This window comes from Ambystoma mexicanum, chromosome 12 (assembly GCF_040938575.1).
Source record: "Ambystoma mexicanum isolate Mex_15411 chromosome 12, UKY_AmexF1_1, whole genome shotgun sequence".
Classification (NCBI taxonomy): domain Eukaryota; kingdom Metazoa; phylum Chordata; class Amphibia; order Caudata; family Ambystomatidae; genus Ambystoma; species Ambystoma mexicanum.
Window position 1 is genome coordinate 514,720,923 of NC_090936.1, and position 19,581 is coordinate 514,740,503.

A 19,581-nucleotide genomic window follows, 5' to 3' on the forward strand; every position below is an offset into this window, starting at 1 on the left:
GAATTGCACTGCAGCAGGATAACAATAGGCAATTGATTAAAAAAGGTAAAACACAGAGGGGGTCATTACGACCCCGGCGCTAAGTGGTTAACGGCGCCGTAAAAGGCTGCGGCGCCGTTAACCACTTAGCGCCTAATTACGAGGTCCCTTTGCGGGACCTGACTTTAACGGCTGGTGTAGACCAGCGTTACAGTAGGGACCCGCAAAGGGACCTTGGTGCTAATAACGGTACCGCAATTACCCCATGGGGCAAAAATGGGAATGGGGAAGGGCCATGGGGAAATGGGGAAATACCGCCCCGCCAACCTTGGAATGGGGCGGTATTTCCCCATTTCACCATGGCGGACACGTTAGGATACCGGCACCAACCATGGTGCTAGTAGCGCCATGGTTTAGCGCCGGTATCGTAATGAGGACCAGAAACCGTGTGTTTGAGTGAAGTAAGGAACATGGCCCTATCCTGGAACTATGGGCCTAGATGTCTGGGATAGCTGGGGATGACATCTAGACAAAAAACGTTCTCTACCTTGGTCTCTTTGTTTGTTTGTTTATTGATTTGTTAAGTGCCCCAAACCTCAAGGTATTTGGGCGCGTTGAAGACTTACAGAGGGTTACATGTTCACAGATAGGAATTTACAGGAGAATATTTACTGACAGTATAGAATGCATCTATTAATATACACGTGATATATGTACATAGCAAGATATTTACAAACAGTATAAAAAGGACACTATTCACATGCATGTATAAAGATCAGGTACGGTACAATCCGCAATCAAAGTTGAAGAAGGCTTAAGAGAGGCAGAATTGGGTGGTCAGATGGCGTTAGACACTAACCAGTTCTTTGTATGCTTCCTAAAGCATTGGAAGGTCTGGTCAATTCTCAAATGAATAGGGAGAGAATTCCAGTAGTGGGCAGCTTGAACAGGAAATCTGATGCCACCAGCCTTTTTCAGATTGTATCTGGGCATTGCTATGCAGTGCGAGTTTGCTGACCTTGTAAGGCATAAGGATGTTTTTATAGTGATTTATTCTCTTAGATACTGTGGGGCAGCATTGTTTAGGCATTTATGAGTGATGGGGACTATTTTAAGCTGAATCCTATCCTTGATGGAGAGCCATTTGTTGTTTCTTCTGATCTCAGAGATATGTTGTCTCCTTGGGATGCTTAATGCAGTTCTCAGTGCATTATTTTGAAACGTCTGGAGTTTTTTATTAGCTCCTGCATAGAGGGCGTTACAATAATCCAGTTTCGATAGGATGAGAGCTCTTGCTAGGGTGATACAACTATTAGTGGATAGTGCATTCATGTATTAGCTTACAAATATAGGATGTTGCTGAGGCTGTGGAATTTACTTGTTTACCCAAGTTTAGTGCTTTGTCCAAGTAGAACCTAAGGTTTTGGTTACCTTGGAGACTTTGATATTGATAACAATATTGAAGGAAGTATATTGGCTGCCAAGTTTGTTAAGGTTGGCCGGTGCTCCTAAAATCAGGAACTCTATTTTGTCATCAATCAGGCACAGGCCATGGGCTGCCATCCATGCCTGGATGATTAGGTATATTTCATTGACTAGGGCCAGGTCTGTCTCGTAATCACCCGAAAGGGGTAGGAGTATCTGGATGTCGTCTGCATAATTAATGTATGTGACACCCAGATGGTCCAAGTCATCGAACAGAGGCTTTGTGAATATATTTTACATGGTCCGTGAGACACACAAACCTTGCGGTGCGCCGCAGTTAATGGGAGAGGGGTCAGCCGCAGCTGATGGGCAGAAGACTCCCATTGACCTATTGTTAAGAAATGATTGGATCCAGTTAGTGGTTTCTTGGGAGAAGTTAGCAGCAGTGGGCAGATGTTTGCATAGCACTCTATGGTCCACCAAATCGAAAGCAGCCGATAGGTCTTGGAGTAGTAGTAAGGCATATTGTCTATTATATTTCAATTGGCAAATTTGCATTTTCAAATCTATTAAGGCAGTTTCAGTGGCATGGAGTGGTCTGAAACCCGATTTTCTTAGTCCCAAGAGGTCGCTGATTTCGAGATACCGCTGGATTTGAAGATATGCCGCTTTGTCAAAATTTTGAGCAGACACAGGACAGTTGTGATTGGCCTATAGTTAGTTGGAATGGTTGGATCCAGTGAAGCTTTCTTCAGAAGTGGTAGTACCCACGCATCCTTAAGGTTGGTAGGGACTTTGCAAGTTTGGAATGAGGCATTTATTAGTTTAGTGATAAATGGTGCATGCAGCATCTTTGATGATTTGTGCTGGACAAATATCACCCTGGCATCTTGAAGGTTTAAGTGAGAGGATAATCTTTTCCACTTCCTGGGTACTGTATTGGGAGAGTTTGAATTCCTGTAGAGATTTATGTGGGTGTTCTTGATGGCTGTCAGAAGTATCTAATTTAGTGAGGTTAAGCCTCTTTGCTGCAATTTTGTTTTGTAGCGTTGCAATTTTGTTGGACAGTGCATTTTGGATGGTGGTACACCATACTTTGTCCTTTGTACACAAGTCCTCTGGTGGGATAGGGGTTTCCATTTCCCTTACGATCACAAAGAGTTGCCTAGTACTGGAACTGGCTTTGTTGTTCCTGTCGTATGTTTCACGTTTGGTACACAATATTTCTGTTTTATAATTGGTGGACAATTCAATCAAGTTTTGTTTATTTTCTTTAGATGGCATATATTTCCACAAGACTTTCAATTTTCTCTTCTCTAATCACAGAGCTTTAAGCTGTGGTGTGAACCACGAGTTAAGGTGGGCTCTAGGTTAACCTTTTTGCATTTTAAGAGGAGCGATGATATCTAAAGCTTGTGTAAATGTGGTGTTATGAAGGTCTACTAGTGCGGCTGGGTCCGAAGACTCTGGTGCGACATTCAAAGTAGGGAGCAGGAGTGGCAGAAGCTTGTCTACCGTAATGTTCCTTTTGTTCCTGGTAAGAAGCGGTGGAGCTAACAGCATAGGCTTTTTTGCCACTCTCTCGGCAAGTGTAGTGAACGATATTAGGTAATGGTCGGTCCAAGTTTGAGGTTTGATAGATGGGATTTCCGTCTTGCAATTAAGATCTGCTACTCAGTCTAATATTTTACCTTTCTCATGGGTCGGATGAGTAACTCTTTGTGTTAGCCCAAGTTCCGAGAGGGTTTCAGACAAAGTCTTAGCCTCTTTGTCATAAGGGTCAGGGAAGCCCGGATTAAAATCACCAAATAGTAAAATTTGCAAAGAGAGTTTAGTGTTTACAGAGAGTATGGTAGAGATGTCTTCCTCAAATGATTCGATGGGACCGGGGGTCTGTTATACATGTGTACCGTTAAAGTGCTTGAGTTAGAGGCAGTTAATTTAACTGTGTGTAGTTCACATGACTTCACACTAGGGGAGGTAGATAATCTGAGCCCTAGGCTAGACTTCGCAATGATAGCGATGCCACCTCCTTTTGAAGTTACTCTGTCTGCTCTTATCATGGTATACTTATCAGGTATAGCCAGTAACAGGGAAGACCTTGCTGCATCATGGAGCCAAGTCTCCGATATGGCTAGGAAGTCTAGATCTCTGGTGTTGATTATGTCAGGCAGCATGGGCAACCATAGATCTAGCATTTATTAAGGCACCGTTAATATAAGGGCTAGTGAAACAAGACATAGCTCTTGTTTTTTTCTTATGATTGATCAAAGGTGTTTGGTTGTTTGTGACCAATGGATGACTTAGTTTATCTAGAGGTATGGTCAAGGGGCAGAGGTAACTATTAAGTCTGGAGCCAAGTCTTCTGTTTCTGACTACCATGGAACAAGGCTGGTTAGGTGTTGGTTTAGTGGCATATAGATTAATCCATTGACTCGGGGTTAAGGTAGCTACCAGTTCAATAGGTCCAGCTTGGCGGTATTGTAATGCTTAGTGCCTAAGTTTAGTGCAGGTAGGAATGGTGTTGGTCTGATAGTAGAATGAGGAAGGCTAAGTTCCAGAGGTGGGAGAAATTTAGTGGATTTGATCCCCAGGTGTGTGGGTGATGATGGATACGTTGTTGGGTATTTAATCATAGGCTCGTAGTGGACAGTAACTGTGCAATAGTGGTAGCTGGCTGCTAGAGTGATCACGAAGATGGCTATGTGATGGTTAGCAGGCTGCATAGCAGGCCTCATAGTATATGCAAATAGGACAGCTAGGCACAGAGAGGAAAGTGTTCCATATAAGGTCCACCCTGAAAAGGACCCTAGCAAGTGGAGGCCTGAAGACAGGATCACTCAGAATGCATAAGAACACCAATTGGATAGCAAATGAATGCAGAGTATAGCAAACTCCCTCAACAGTACATGTAGAAGTTAGCAGGCAGAGGAAGCAGCAATTGTAGGAGAGCATATGGATCAAATCAAATAGTACAAGACGCAGTCATAAACACGGCACAACTGAAATGAGATAGAGACAGTTTCATATTTGTTTTAGGCAGGAGACCAGTGGCAGGCAAACTGTAGATGAATTTGGTTAATGAGTTATTGGTGTTTTACAGTCACAGAGGATTGTGAAATTTCTGGCTACATATGCCGTTCGTTCCGCCAAAAATAGCTTTGGATGACAGGAATTGTCGGATTTTTTTTTTTTTAATTTAGTAATAGTCATATATGGGGCTCTAGGTAGGCAATGTAGTGAGAGACAAGTAATTGAAGCGATGAATTTAGGAAGCATTGAAGATTATGTAGATGGAGCGCGAAGTACATGTAAGGTATGCAATACTTAGTAGACTACGATTGAGGAGCACATGCCTCCACCAGAGGCAGGTGAGTGCGGCCGCATCCAGAGAGCCCCATGGGCCTGTAGTATTTCTCTTTCTTTGCCTGCACTAGCGCTCCAGCGCCGCTGCTGCCCGCAGCCCCTGTCCCCAGCCCCTGTTTCCAATCCCCATTTCCCTGTTTTCCTCCCACCCCCCGACCCTCCCACCTCCCTGATTGGCTGATCTGCCCAGGCCCCCAGGCCTAGCGAGCCGCGGATGACGCCGCCTGCATCTTTCCACCAGAGGCAGGTTAGTGCGGCCACATCCAGAGAGCCCCCTGGTCCTGTAGTATTTCTCTTTCTTTGCCTGCACTAGCGCTCCAGCGCTGCTGCTGCCCGCAGCCCCTCTCCCCAACGCCTGTTTCCAATCCCCATTTCCTTGTCTTCCTCCCGCCTCCGAGAACCCTCCCACCCCCCTGATTGGCTGATCTGCCCATGCCCCCAGGCCTAGCGAGCCGCGGGTGACGCCGCCCGCCTCTTTCCACCAGAGGCAGGTGAGTGCGGCCGCATCCAGAGAGCCCTCTGGGCCCATAGTATTTATCTTTCTTTGCCTGCACTAGCGCTCCAGCGCCGCTGCTGCCCGCAGCCCCTCTCCCCAATGCCTGTTTCCAATCCCCATTTCCTTGTCTTCTTCCCGCCTCCCGACCCTCCCAACCCCCTGATTGGCAGATCTGCCCATGCCCCCAGGCCTAGCGAGCCACGGGTGACGCCGCCCGCCTCTTTCCACCAGAGGCAGGTGAGTGCGACCGCATCCAGAGAGCCCCCCCATTTCCTTGTCTTCCTCCTGCCTCCAGACCCTTCCACCCCCCCTGATTGGCTGATCTGCCCAGGCCCCCAGGCCTAGCGAGCCGCGGGTCACGCCGCCCACTTCTTTCTACCAGAGGCAGGTGAGTGCGGCCGCATCCAGAGAGCCCTCTGGGCCCGCAGTATTTTACTTTCGTTGCCTGCACTAGTGCTCCAGCGCTGCTGCTGCCCGCAGCCCCTCTCCCCACCCCCTGTTTCCAATCTTCATTTCCGTGTTTTCCTCCCACCTCCCGACCCGCCCAGCCCCCCTCTCTCTGGTCCTCTCAGCCCTTATCACCGCCCCCCCAGGGCAGCCCCTGCGGCTAAGGTCCCCAAGACCAAGGGCGGCTCCAACAGAGTCGGCTCCAGGAAGTGTCAGCAGGAGTCCATAGGGGAAGCCAGCTGTCAACCATCAACTACAAGGACCAGTAAGGTAGGAGAGGCGTGGGTTAGGAGTAGATCAACCACTCTACCCTATAATCCTAGCCTCTTAACAAACCGACATAAAACAGTATTATTTCCCCACACCCTGAAGAAATACGATACTCACCTGACCCACACCTCACCCAATACACAGGTCTCCCAAATTGTATTGTATGATATTCTGATTGCATTGATAGGCCTCTCTCACAATACACAAGTCTCCCAGATTTAGCAGGGTTTTGTCCCCAGATTATACTGTATGATACCCAGATTGCATTGATAGGCCTCTCTTTCACTATACAGGTCTCCCAATTTATCAGGGGTTCTGTCCCCTAATTGTATTGTATGACATTCAGATTTCATTGATAGAACTCCCTCCAAATACACAGGTCGCCCAAATTCAGCAGGCTTTCTGTTCCCAAGTTGTATTGTATGATACTCAGATTGCATTGATAGGCCTCTCTCCCACTATACAGGTCCCCCAAATTTAGCAGGGGTTATGTCCCCTAAATTGTATTGTATGACACTCAGATTGCATTGATAGGCCTCTCTCCCAATACACAGGTCTCCCAAATTCAGCAGGCTTTCTGTTCCCAAGTTGTATTGTATGATACTCAGATTGCATTGTTAGGCCTCTCTCCCACTATGTAGGTCTCCCAAATGTATCAGGGATGCTGTCCAAGTTGTATTCTATGATATTCAGATTGCATTGTTAGGCCTCTCTCCCACTATACAGGTCTCTCAAATTTATCAGGGGTTCTGTCCCCAAACTGTATTGTATGACATTCAGATTGCATTGATAGGCCCCTCTCCCAACACAGAGGTCTCCAAATTTAGCAGGGTTTCTGTTCCCAAATTGTGTTGTATGATATTCAGATTGCACTGATAGGCCTCTCTCCCAATACACAGGTCTCCCAAATTTAGCAGGGTTTCTGCTCCCAAATCGTATTGAATGATATTCAGATTGCATTGATAGGCCCCTCTCCCACTACACAGGTCTCCCAAATTTAGCAGGGGTTCTGTTCCCAAATCGTATTGAATGATATTCAGATTGCATTGATAGGCCTTTCTCCCACTATACAGGTCTCCCAAATTTATCAGGGGTTCTGTCCCCTAAATTGTATTGTATGACACTCAGATTGCATTGATAGGCCTCTCTCCCAATACACAGGGCTCCCAAATTCAGCAGGCTTTCTGTTCCCAAGTTGTAATGTATGATATTCAGATTGGATTGTTAGGCCTCTCTCCCTCTATACAGGTCTCCCAAATTTATCGGGGGTTCTGTCCAAGTTGTATTGTATGATATTCAGATTGCATTGATAGGCCTCTCTCCCACTATACAGGTCTCCCAAATTTAGCAGGGCTTCGGCTCCCAAATTGTATTATATGATATTCAGATTGCATTGTTAGGCCTCTCTCCCACTATATAGGTCTCTCAAATTTATCAGGGGTTCTGTCCCCAAACTGTATTGTATGACATTCAGATTGCATTGATAGGCCCCTCTCCCAACACAGAGGTCTCCAAATTTAGCAGGGTTTCTGTTCCCAAATTGTGTTGTATGATATTCAGATTGCACTGATAGGCCTCTCTCCCAATACACAGGTCTCCCAAATTTAGCAGGGTTTCTGCTCCCAAATCGTATTGAATGATATTCAGATTGCATTGATAGGCCTCTCTCCCACTACACAGGTCTCCCAAATTTAGCAGGGGTTCTGTTCCCAAATCGTATTGAATGATATTCAGATTGCATTGATAGGCCTTTCTCCCACTATACAGGTCTCCCAAATTTATCAGGGGTTCTGTACCCTAAATTGTATTGTATGACACTCAGATTGCATTGATAGGCCTCTCTCCCAATACACAGGGCTCCCAAATTCAGCAGGCTTTCTGTTCCCAAGTTGTAATGTATGATATTCAGATTGCATTGTTAGGCCTCTCTCCCTCTATACAGGTCTCCCAAATTTATCGGGGGTTCTGTCCAAGTTGTATTGTATGATATTCAGATTGCATTGATAGGCCTCTCTCCCACTATACAGGTCTCCCAAATTTAGCAGGGCTTCGGCTCCCAAATTGTATTATATGATATTCAGATTGCATTGTTAGGCCTCTCTCCCACTATATAGGTCTCTCAAATTTATCAGGGGTTCTGTCCCCAAACAGTATTGTATGACATTCAGATTGCATTGATAGGCCCCTCTCCCAACCCAGAGGTCTCCAAATTTAGCAGGGTTTCTGTTCCCAAATTGTATTGTATGATATTCAGATTGCATTGATAGGCCTCTATCCCAATACACAGGTCTCCCAAATTTAGCAGGGTTTCTGCTCCCAAATCGTATTGTATGATATTCAGATTGCATTGATAGGCCTCTCTCCCACTAAACAGGTCCCCCAAATTTACTAGAGGTTCTGTCCCCAAATTGTATAGTATGATATTCAGATTGCATTGATAGGCCTCTCTCCCAATACGCATGTTTCCCAAACTTAGCAGGGGTTCTGTTCCCAAAATTGCATTGTGAGATATTCAGATAGCATTGATAGGCCTCTCTCCCACTATACAGGTCGCCCAAGTCTAGCGGGGGTTCTGTCCCCGGGTTGCATTGTGTGATGTTCGGATTGCATTGATGGGCCTCTTTCCCACAGTGCAGGTCTCCCAAACTTGGCACGAGTTCGGTCCCTAAATTGCATTGTGTGATATTCAGACTGCATTGATAGGCCTCTCTCCTACTATACAGGTCTCCCAAAAGTAGCAGGGGTTCTGCTCCCAAATTCACATTGCAAGGTTTACAATACTCCTTGAGAGTCCCTCCCACCATACGATACTCTAGAACAGGCTTGTCCAACCTTTTTGAATGTGGGGCCGAAGCATTAACTTTTTGTCACCCGGTGGGCCGGCCAGCCAAAAGTGAACACCCTCACCCAAAGCAGTATATTCAAAGCGATGGTGTGTGACCTTTGACACAATAGCATCACAGGCATAGCCATGCAGTCCCAGGCAGTGATCAAAGGTTAGTTTCTTGTGATTTCTTCCAGTGTGTATGTGTTGATATTTCTCTGAAATAGTGGGGGCGACCGAGCATAGTGAGGGAGCTATAACGATCTAGGGAGGGTTTGGGGGGTCCCACCCCCAAGATTTTCTTTCCAAATATGGGGCTGAAATTGTGCATTTTACAGCAGGAAAAGTGATCAAAAAGCCATAGGTTTACAATCAGTTCAAAAAGGGAACATGTACATTCCATGTCACCAACAGCAGACAAGAACATTGTAGAACACAACACATTTTAATGATCAATGTGTCCACAGTGTAAAACAGCACTGTCACTGATGTAACACATTGACATGCTGGTTGTCCTCAAAATATGCCTCTGTAGCAACATGCCTATGCTGGCTGTTCCCAACTTAGGCCAGCATTGTCCTCTACAAAGCATGATTGATGCTGCCTGAGCATGTGCAATGTGCCCAATACATATGTATGCCAGATTATCTCTGTAATACACATTCATTACTTCTGTGGTAATGAAAGAATCATAATACAATTCCATGGGGCACCTGAGGCAGTAAAAGTCCTCCGCCACGGCCCGGTTTATTGGTCGGACCCAATATTGCAGAAATAAATTAATTAATCGTGTCCACGGACCCAACAAGCATTGAACAAATAAATAAATAAGGCAGGGGAGCCGACTTATGAATTTCCCGGGGGGTGCCCAAATATTGGTAGTGACTTCACCAGCAGTTATATGACCACATTTGCACGTAGTCGCCGACTTGGTGCGAGGGAGGAGGGGGGTGCAGAACAGTGGAAACATTGGCTAGCATGTACTGCATATACTAAAGTCAAGTAAGAAGGAGGTTTAAACCTCCCAGTTGCATTCCAGTAGGCCAATACTGCCCCTACTCCACCCCTCTATAATCATCCAGGTTGTAGCAGCCCTCAAAAGGCAGAGCAACACAACTAGGATGGGAGAACGAAATGCCATCCCATCCTGTGAGTGTGTCAAACCTCAGAGAAAAGACTGTGCATGTGCCTCCTACCTTGGAACACAATCTCACTCATTTGGTGCAAATCTCGCAAGTGGGTGCTTGGGAATCCCATGCATGTGTGTGGGCTGAATACCCCGGATCACTTGCTCGCTTCTTCAGTGTGAAACTCTGGCCAAGGCAGTACTGTCCCAATAGTGAGAAGTGTTGTATTTTCACATTAACTATGCTTAAGCACTTTGGGTTATTGAATAGTGCTGCTACATTCTGAGTAATTCCATCCCTTTAAATATATAAGCTCTTGTATAATCACAGCAGTGTTGATTTATTCTGATGATGAAGATGTTAGACTTGCTCAATAGTTCTGGTTCTGTATCATTAAATCTACTTCAGATCTTCAGAGTCTCGGGAGGATAGCTCAGGGGCAATGTGCCCACCTTGGAAGCAAGACGACATGGAGCAACACAGGTTCGATCCCTCTGGGTATATTATGCGCATTATAAATAACCAATACAAATAAATAAATCTGCTGAGAAGTGCTGGGGCCTTGTCAATATGAGTGTAGCAGCTCAACTGAGAAGTGCTGATGTTGTCCCATCAAAAGTATAGCAGCCCCACTAAGATGAACTAGCATTGCCTCAACAAAAGCATAGTATTACAATTATAGGAGCCCTGTTTAGCAAGCTGAGGAGTACCAGCATTGCCCCATTTCAAATATGGCAGCTCTAGTAGAAAATAGATTACACAGCCCTGCTGAGAAGTGCTGTTACTGTCTCTTTAAAAATACAGAAGCCCATTAGCTCTGCACTATTATGCCCATAGCATAGCATTCACCCTCACCAGGTACACACTCAGAAACATGAAAACACTCTCATTTGCCCTCTCCCTGCCACCTCCCCCCGCAGATGCAATGCAAGAGGGGTGCACAGATGTAGAGGTACACCGAACCCAAAACGATTTTTAGAATCCCTTGCACCCCTTGCGAAGAGGGGTGCACAGATGTACAAATACATCCAACCCAAAAAGATTTTTAGAAATTGAGGGACAAACTTGCTTTGCATCTGTGTCTCCATTTCTAAAAATCGTTTTGGGTTGGGTGTACCTCTACATCTGTGCATCCCTCTTGTGAAGAGGGGTGCACAGATGTACAAATACATCCAACCCAAAAAGATTTTTAGAAATTGAGGGACAAACTTGCTTTGCATCTGTGCCTCCATTTCTAAAAATCGTTTTGGTTTGGGTGTACTTCTATTTCTAAAAATCGTTTTGGGTTGGGTGTACTTCTACATCTGTGCACACAGATGTAGACGTATACCCAAACCAAAACGATTTTTAGAAATTGAGGGACAGATGGAAAACAAGAGCCTCTTGCTTTGTATCTGTCCCTCAATTTTTAAACATTGTTTTTAACCCAGCTTTTAAACGGGCCACCAGAGAGAGAGACACAGTATGGATGGAACAAAAGGCCATCCATACTGCGTCTCTTCTCTCTGGCCTGGGGGGGGTGGCGCACACGCGTACTTGGCGCCCCTGAAACCGGCCCGGTTCATTTATTTATTTGTTCAATGTTTGGTCGGACCCAACATTGCAGAAACAAATAAATTAATTAATTGGGTCAACGGACCCGACAAACATTGAACAAATAAATAAATAAACCAGGCCGTGGCAGAGGCAGTAACAGTCCACCACCACGGCCGGTTTATTTATTTGTTCAATGTTTGCCGGGTCCGTGGACCCAATTAATTTATTTATTTCTGTAATGTTGTTTCGACCACCATTGCAGATATAAATAAATTAATCGGGTCCACGGACCCGACAAACATTGGGAAAATAAATAAATAAACCAGGCTGTGGCCTGTTACTGCCTCTGGTGCTCCCCCACCCCCTTTTTAGTAGTAACAGTCCTCCGCCACGGCCCGGTTTATTTCTTTATTTGTTCAATGTTTTCTGTACAGCCTCGCGGGCCACATGAAATGGCTTGGAGGGCCGTATTGTGGCCCGGGGGCCGTAAGTTGGACAACCGTGCTCTAGAACATAGTCAGACTTAGTCTCAAGCACTAACTTAGCTCAACTACCTTAACAGACTCCTAGTGAGGACCTGACCGTGATATTATAGTTCTACCGCCCCCACCTTTTCCGAGAGACTTACATAGACAGCATTGAACTTTGAACTACAATCCCCGACAATGGTACGCCCAGCACCACAACCCCACCGGACAACGCTCTGAGGATACACAAACAACCCACCCGAAGAACAGACAGCACAAAAAAGCACCCGAGCCTACCAACGCAAGAAGAAATAGCAGCACTCCCATCACAAGACACAGCAGCCAAACACTGTACCGGCACCTCCGCACTGAGCACCAAAATGCCCCGGACCAGAAAGGGACGCAGAAAAAGAGCACAAGACAAGGCCGCACTGGACACAGACACACACATCCAACCTACCACCGAAGCAACAACCGCAAATAGAGGAAACACAACACCAAAAACCAAAACGACCAGGACAAAATTCCAAAGGGAAAAATACCTATATCTCACACCATACCTTGCAACAACCCCAGAACCAGGACACTGCAACGACACAGAGATACCAAGACTCACAAAGAACAGCCCAAAACAACCAGGAAAAAGACAGGAGCACCCAAGAAGAATGGGGCTAGAGTCCGACCCCATCAACCCATACATAACAAGAACACCCTCAACACCCGCGCCATACCGGACATAACGACGACAAAGACCAGATAACCAACAACCCAAACATGAACCTAACTGACCAATTCAACGAAGAAGCCTTCACGGACCTTCACCTAACCAACACAAACAGAGAAGCAACACCACTGAACAGCCTAGCTCTCAATCTAACAGACCGCTTCAATGAAGATGCGGCCTTTGCCGATCCTCATACGCCGTCCTACAATGAAGATGCTGCAGATCCTCATCCACCCCAATCAACGCCAACAACGATGAACCGAAACCAAACAACCACAAACCAAAACAAGGAACATCCAACAAGCAAAACCTCACCAAAAAGATCCACTGCAAACTCATCAATGCAAGGTCAATGTCCAAACATGCCACAGAGATATATACGATCTGCTCTGCGACGGAGGGATCGACATTCTGTTTGCAACAGAAACTTGGCTAGATGACAACTACAAGATCACCCTCAACAATTGCCTGCCTGAATACTTAAAATGCGTCCAAGCAAACAGAAAAACCGAAAGAGGGGGAGGGCTGGCAATCATTCACAAGGAACACCTGGATATCAAATTGGAAGACCCACTAAACATGGATAAATGTGAATCCCTAATCATACGTCTAGCAGTAAGCTCCAAAATAAACCTGAAATTCATACTAATATATAGACCACCGACCTATGATGCAACCTTCGTTGACACCTTCACAGAAGCAATCACCGTCCTCGCCATCAAACACAAACACCTGATAGTCCTCAGGGACTTCAACATCTGGTTCAAAGGAGAAACCACGACCATACAAAAATCACTAACCAGCCAACTAGCAGCAATGAACCTACAACAACTAGTCAAAGGAGCAACCCACTTGGCAGGGCTTACACTTGACGCAATCTTTGCGAACAAACTACTCCTTACCACGGCACCCCAATTCAAATACCATGTAGCGACCACCTCATCATCCCTATCGTAATCAAAATGACCACCCCAACAAACAGTCAACCGGACAAAACAACGAAAACCATGAAAAGAAACTGGAGACCCATCAAAAACTCCAACCTGAATGAGCTCCTGGAGCTAAACAAACCACACCCATCATTCATGGAAGAAGACGACCTGGAAAAAAAGGTAACCCTGCTGCATTCCTGGATTATAACTACTATAGACAACATCGCCAAAGAAAAACCTTTCGCTTCTTCTAATAAAAGGTCAATGGCAAAATGGTTCTCCCCACTACTTAGCACCATGAAAAGGAAAATCCGAAGACTAGAACTTGATTGGAGAAAACAAAACGATGCGGCGAACAAACTGAAATTCCTACAACCCAACCGGTCATACAAAAAGGAAATTCAAAAAGCAAAGAGGAAACGTCCTCAACCATTCCATCGCAACTGGGAAAGTGCCACAAGCCTTCAAAACTGCATACATCAGGCCACTACTCAAAGATACAGCGGGAAACGTAGAGGACCTCTCCAACTACAGATCCATCTCCAACATCCCATATACAGCCAAGCTGCTCGAAACGTACATATACAAAACAACCCAAGAGTTTATAGAAGAGCACGGCCTACTAGACCAGGCACAAGTTGGCTTCAGACCACTGAGAGGAACAGAATCAGCCCTACTCTCAATATGGGACGATCTAAAAATCAATGCAGACTCGGACAACAGCATTGCCTTGATACTCCTAGACCTATCGGCAGCATTTGATAGAGTCGACCATGACACCCTCATAACGAGATTAGAAGGACTTGGAATAACAGACACCACCATACTATGGATCAAATCCTTCCTAACAAACAGAACGGAAACCGTATGGATGAAACCCTTCAAATCAAGCCCAAGAGATTCCACCTGTGGAGTACCACAAGGATCATCCTTCTCCCAGCTACTTTTCAACATCTACTTGTATCTACTTTTCAGAATCATCAAAAGCCACAGCCTCACCTGCTACAACTACGCTGACGATACACAAATAATCTTCAAAATACAAGACGACCCGGAAATAAACTCAACGCTAGAAAACTGCCTCTGCAATGTATTCCTCTGGATGAACTCCAACTCCCTCAAAATCAACCCAGACAAAACCAAAATAATCATCACAAAAAGTGGAGGAGAAAACCAATTCATCCCTTGGCCAAGGGAACTCGGGACAACCCCAGCACCCTCGCTGATTGTAAAAAACCTGGGGATTCTGATGGACAATAATCTCACACTAGAGCCACAAGTAAACGCTCTCCTCAAGAAATGCTTCTTCCTCCTGCGAGCGGCAAAGAGGATCTTACCGTTCCTATCGTTCACCAACAAAACAACCACCATCCTTGCCCTCATCATGTCCAAAGTAGACTACGCCAATAGCCTATACCTATGCATGCCTGAACGACTCTTAAAAAAACTACAACGCATTCAAAACGTGGCAGCCAGACTAGTTCTGAAACTTCCCCGAAGAGAACACACTGCACCAGCGCTGAAAACACTACATTGGCTACCAATAAAACAACAAATAAAATTCAAAACAATGTGCCTTATGCACAGAGCAGTACACAACAAAGGCGCTGAGTTCCTAAGAGACAAACTGCACCTACATCAGCCAAGAAGAACGCTCAGATCAAGCATGGACATCCCCTGGAACCAATGCCCTAAAACAAAAGAAAACTCAGAGGATCCTTCTTCTTTCACCAAGCCCCGAAAACCTGGAACGACCTTCCAAAGTACATACGTAACACAAGAAACCACCTATTATTCAGGAAATTACTCAAAACCTGGCTCTTCACGTCATAACTAGAAAGACCGGCCAATGGGGCACACGCACAACTAAATCATCAATGAACGCAGAGAGACCCTGATACACACGACCAATCAATGGGGATAAGCCAAGGTAAATATCCCACGACATACTAAACGACCAAATGGGAGACAGCCGCAATACGACCAAAAACAGTACATATAGCAAGACAAAGACAGAAACACTAGGACGAATCATCAAGAGGACCATGACCTTAATTACAACCATCCCCAACAGCCCTAAGGACAAAATATAGAGAGGGAAAGGAAGCACTGCACCACAAACCCCAATCCAGTGGGTGAGAAACAGAATGTTTCATCACTACACACCGTCCACCAATACACAGCAGGAAGCACAACAACCCATCTCACTAAACTACAACTAAACAATAGCCCCAAGGATGTACACCCCACGAAAACCAAAAAAGCAGTCAGGACAGAATGAAACTAATGACTAAACACACAGGCTCACCAAGACGGATGCACCAGGACACCACATCAACACGGCTCCGACCCTGAACCATTCAAAGCCTCAACCGACCAGGGTCACACTAGATAACCTGAGAATAGATACTACCCACCCAGTCCCACACCTGAAGATCGGGTTCAGACGCACCTACCAATCCAAACATTACTCAATATGACACAGCTGGATCTGCACAGAACCACCAAAGCGAGTCGACCCACGAGGAACAAGCAACAACCCAACCCACAGGCATACAACTCTAACAGAACCATAAGTACCTTAATAAGGATACAGACCCCACTAACCCAACCCTCAATCTTCTGCATACTTAAACCCACACAAAGCCACACAACCATCTCTCTCACAGCAATCTGCACGCACTTTACCACACCGCATCAACAACACATAAACCTCACCCACAGCACTCGAGACCTCGCCGGATGAGATACTAGCACCAATGCCCAGCACTCGGTGTATACCGAGCTGAAGCTGCCAACAGCACATCACTTCTCCCACTCTCCTGCTCCCCTCCTCCCGACTAACTCTACCCATCCTTCCTGTTTACAGATCCGCCAGAGCGCATGGGGACCAATTCTGTTGGTGACGGTGCGCTATACAAGTACCTTTAACATAACATGTTAGTAACTACTAATGTAATTGCGGGAACTGAGCCAGGTGACCTGCGACTATGCAAGATAACGCTAGATAGCACACTGTAACTTAAGGACAAAGACAGCGGATGTCACGTTTCTTATATTACATCGGTTACGTGCATATTGGCAGTAGCGCGATAAAGGCGAAGTATGGACTGGAGACCTGGGCAGGTTGCCAAGGAACACAAAATAAATGAGCATAAGCGAGGTGCCAAACAAGGTACACATATCAAAATTCTGCTGTAGAGGTAGGCATATATAGTGTCTCGATTTCTTAGTGAGTCTTAGCGGCAGTCCAAGGCTTGAAACTTAGTATGTGGAAGTAGATTGCAGTAGTTGACAATGAACATTAGTTATCAACTTAGATTAGCACAGGTGTGACTAGAAAGGAGCAAAATGCTGAATTACAGATTTCACGTCTTGTAAGGCAAAAAGGGGGTAGCCACGGCACGGACTTCCGCAGATAGATGCAGACAGACAATAGGCCTTAAGTTGCAGGCCTTTGGTGATGGTTCAGCATCAAGCCATCCTTCAGGGAGCATTCCACTTGTTTGCAATGCATTTAGATGATCTCATGTTGGCTCAAAGGCACTCAGGTACCATGGCTGTCATCTGCAAATGAAACATTCAGCTTTATGATTTGGTTCGTGCATGGCGGTGGTGCCTTTGAATTAGGACAGCTTTATAGTCTTGATGGGCATCTTGACGGCGGGAAGTGGAAGGCTCGGCCCCATGCCTTGAGGCTTTGGTGAGGCTTGGATCACTTCGATGCTGGTAGGCCCAAATGGCTCTTTCAGATGGCTCAATGTGCAAATCACTGCTCAAAGCTGAGGGGTCCATTGCATAAAGTCGCCTGGCTGTATGATCACATTCCAAATAACCTTGGGGATTTCAACTGGTTTTTGAGTCCTTGTAGAGTCTGCTGAGTAACAGCAGATACTAGAGGTAAAGCCTCTGGAATAAGGGATGCCGGGGGCTCCCTGCTGGGGAAGACACTGAACTGGAACTATTGACTGCTCCTTATTCATCAGGTTGAAGTGAACAGAGGCACCTCCAGACACACAGGCTCTCTCCGGGTACTTAAGTGCCCTTGTTTTTTGGTCTGCAGTTGCAGAATTGATCCAAGTTCTTCCAGCTTGTTTCCCAATGTTTCCCATGGAAATGAAGGGAAGGTCTCCATGCCTTCCCTGATCAGCTGTCTTCACCAATGTGTAAGAGAACTTTGAGGTATCAAGAACTCCAACAAGCTACCAACAGAGTGATACTTTCCTACTCCACTTATTGGGTAATCCTAGCAGAAGATATGCGGCTTCTAGCGTCCTGATAGGATCCAATCGGGACTCCTAGTGGAGTGTCCTCTCGCTTGTGCAGCAACTCCCAGGGTGCCTTCCTCCTAGTGTAGTCAATGCAGTGCTTAGTGTGTCGGAAAGGACCTTCGATGTTCAGCTGTCCTCATGCTGCCTTATCTCACCCCTTTACCTTCCCACCTAAGTGCAAAAGACTGTGCCTGCAATTGCTTTCCCAGACCCAGATCTCCCACTGAGGAGCACATTCGATTGGTCTGTTTTGGGTACAGCACAATTTTCAGAAGTCCATCCCTTCTTATGGCGGCGAAGGTTGAACCTGTTACTTGGCATCGCAAATATCCTTCTGGGGCTGAGCCGAAGCCATTTGGTGTCAGCTCTGAAATAGGGGCTCCTTTCTCGGCATTGCTGAGCTCATTGTAGGGAGAGTTTGGTAACTTCCTGGTCACATTATTATGGCTTTAACTTTGTTTTTAATCATACCATAACATTTTCCTTTGGTTAAATGTTGGGTTATCTTGCCTCCAATATATATGATGTTTGAATTCAGCCGCCAGGTATGATTTGGTTATTGGACACAACAATTAGACTTCACTTGGGGCCCATGTATTGAGTTAAGAACTTGGTACTGTCATGCGGCCTTGGCCTTGCCAGTCTCTCCTAATGTTTGTTTTTCATTTTTTTTATACAAATGTTTTATTACAAACCTTATTCAACTACATAGATTAACATAAACATAAAAAGTATGTTTTTGTTACCGTACCCCATATACAATTTTCAGTTTCTTTAAAAATTGAATCGTACTAATTAAAAATGGTGTAGGCCTACCCAGTAAAACAAAACGCCGCAGTAATTCATCACTCATAGCGGCAGAGTAAATAAATCGACTGAAGTGCTCTTTCCTTGGTTCCTGCAAATAGGCGCACTCTGTAACCAGATGTCTTAATGTTTCCTTGTGATCACCACAAAACCGACATGTAGCGCTATCCCTCATGCCTCGTGTGGATAACACTTCAGCCGTATGAATCAGATTAAATCGGAATCTCAGGAAGGTGTCTCTAAAAGCTCCTCCTGCTCATTATTAAGATACTTTGCCTGATATTAGTATTGATAGGGTCAGTGTGCCAATACACATCTGTATAATAATAGACCATCGTATTTCAGACAATGGGATCTTAAGGGAAGATAACCTGATGAGACTCATACACAGCTCCGCGTGTGCACATTTAAGGCTGCATGCAACCCTTCCAACTGCTAGTGTGTCCCTATAGTGTGCACCGACCGGCGAAGTACACATGACTGCACTACATTGCTAAAAATGAGGAAGATACTTTTTCTCTAGGCCAGAAGTCAGATTATATATATCTGGAGAACGTGGGAAGGTTTGGCAGAGGACACCTTCTTCCAGAAACCAATATCATCTTACAGAATCGAAGAAACAGCGGACAGGTCACGTGTGCAGACACTATGGTCTCGCATGGCAGGAATCCACACTAGTGTCAGATGTCACGGGGGTTCCTCGTTCAGCGGCGTCACGTGCTTAAGAGCAGCTCAATGCTATCATATGTCATAGGAGTCTATCCGTGGCGTGATGGCATGTGTCGCAATCGTTTCATTAGTGCTTGCTGCCAGATATCACAAGGGCCCTTCAGCTTTGTTAGATGGCAAAGGAGCCGCTCACCTTGATGGATATCGCGTCAGAAGAGCCATTCAGGAGTGTGAGATATCA

General features: G+C 45.6%; 1 protein-coding gene across 1 annotated transcript in view; it reads right to left on the minus strand.

Moving 5' to 3' along the window:
• Positions 1-19,581, minus strand: part of TMEM178B (transmembrane protein 178B) — a 987,899-nt gene that overhangs the window by 84,231 nt on the left and 884,087 nt on the right. The window lies entirely within an intron of this gene.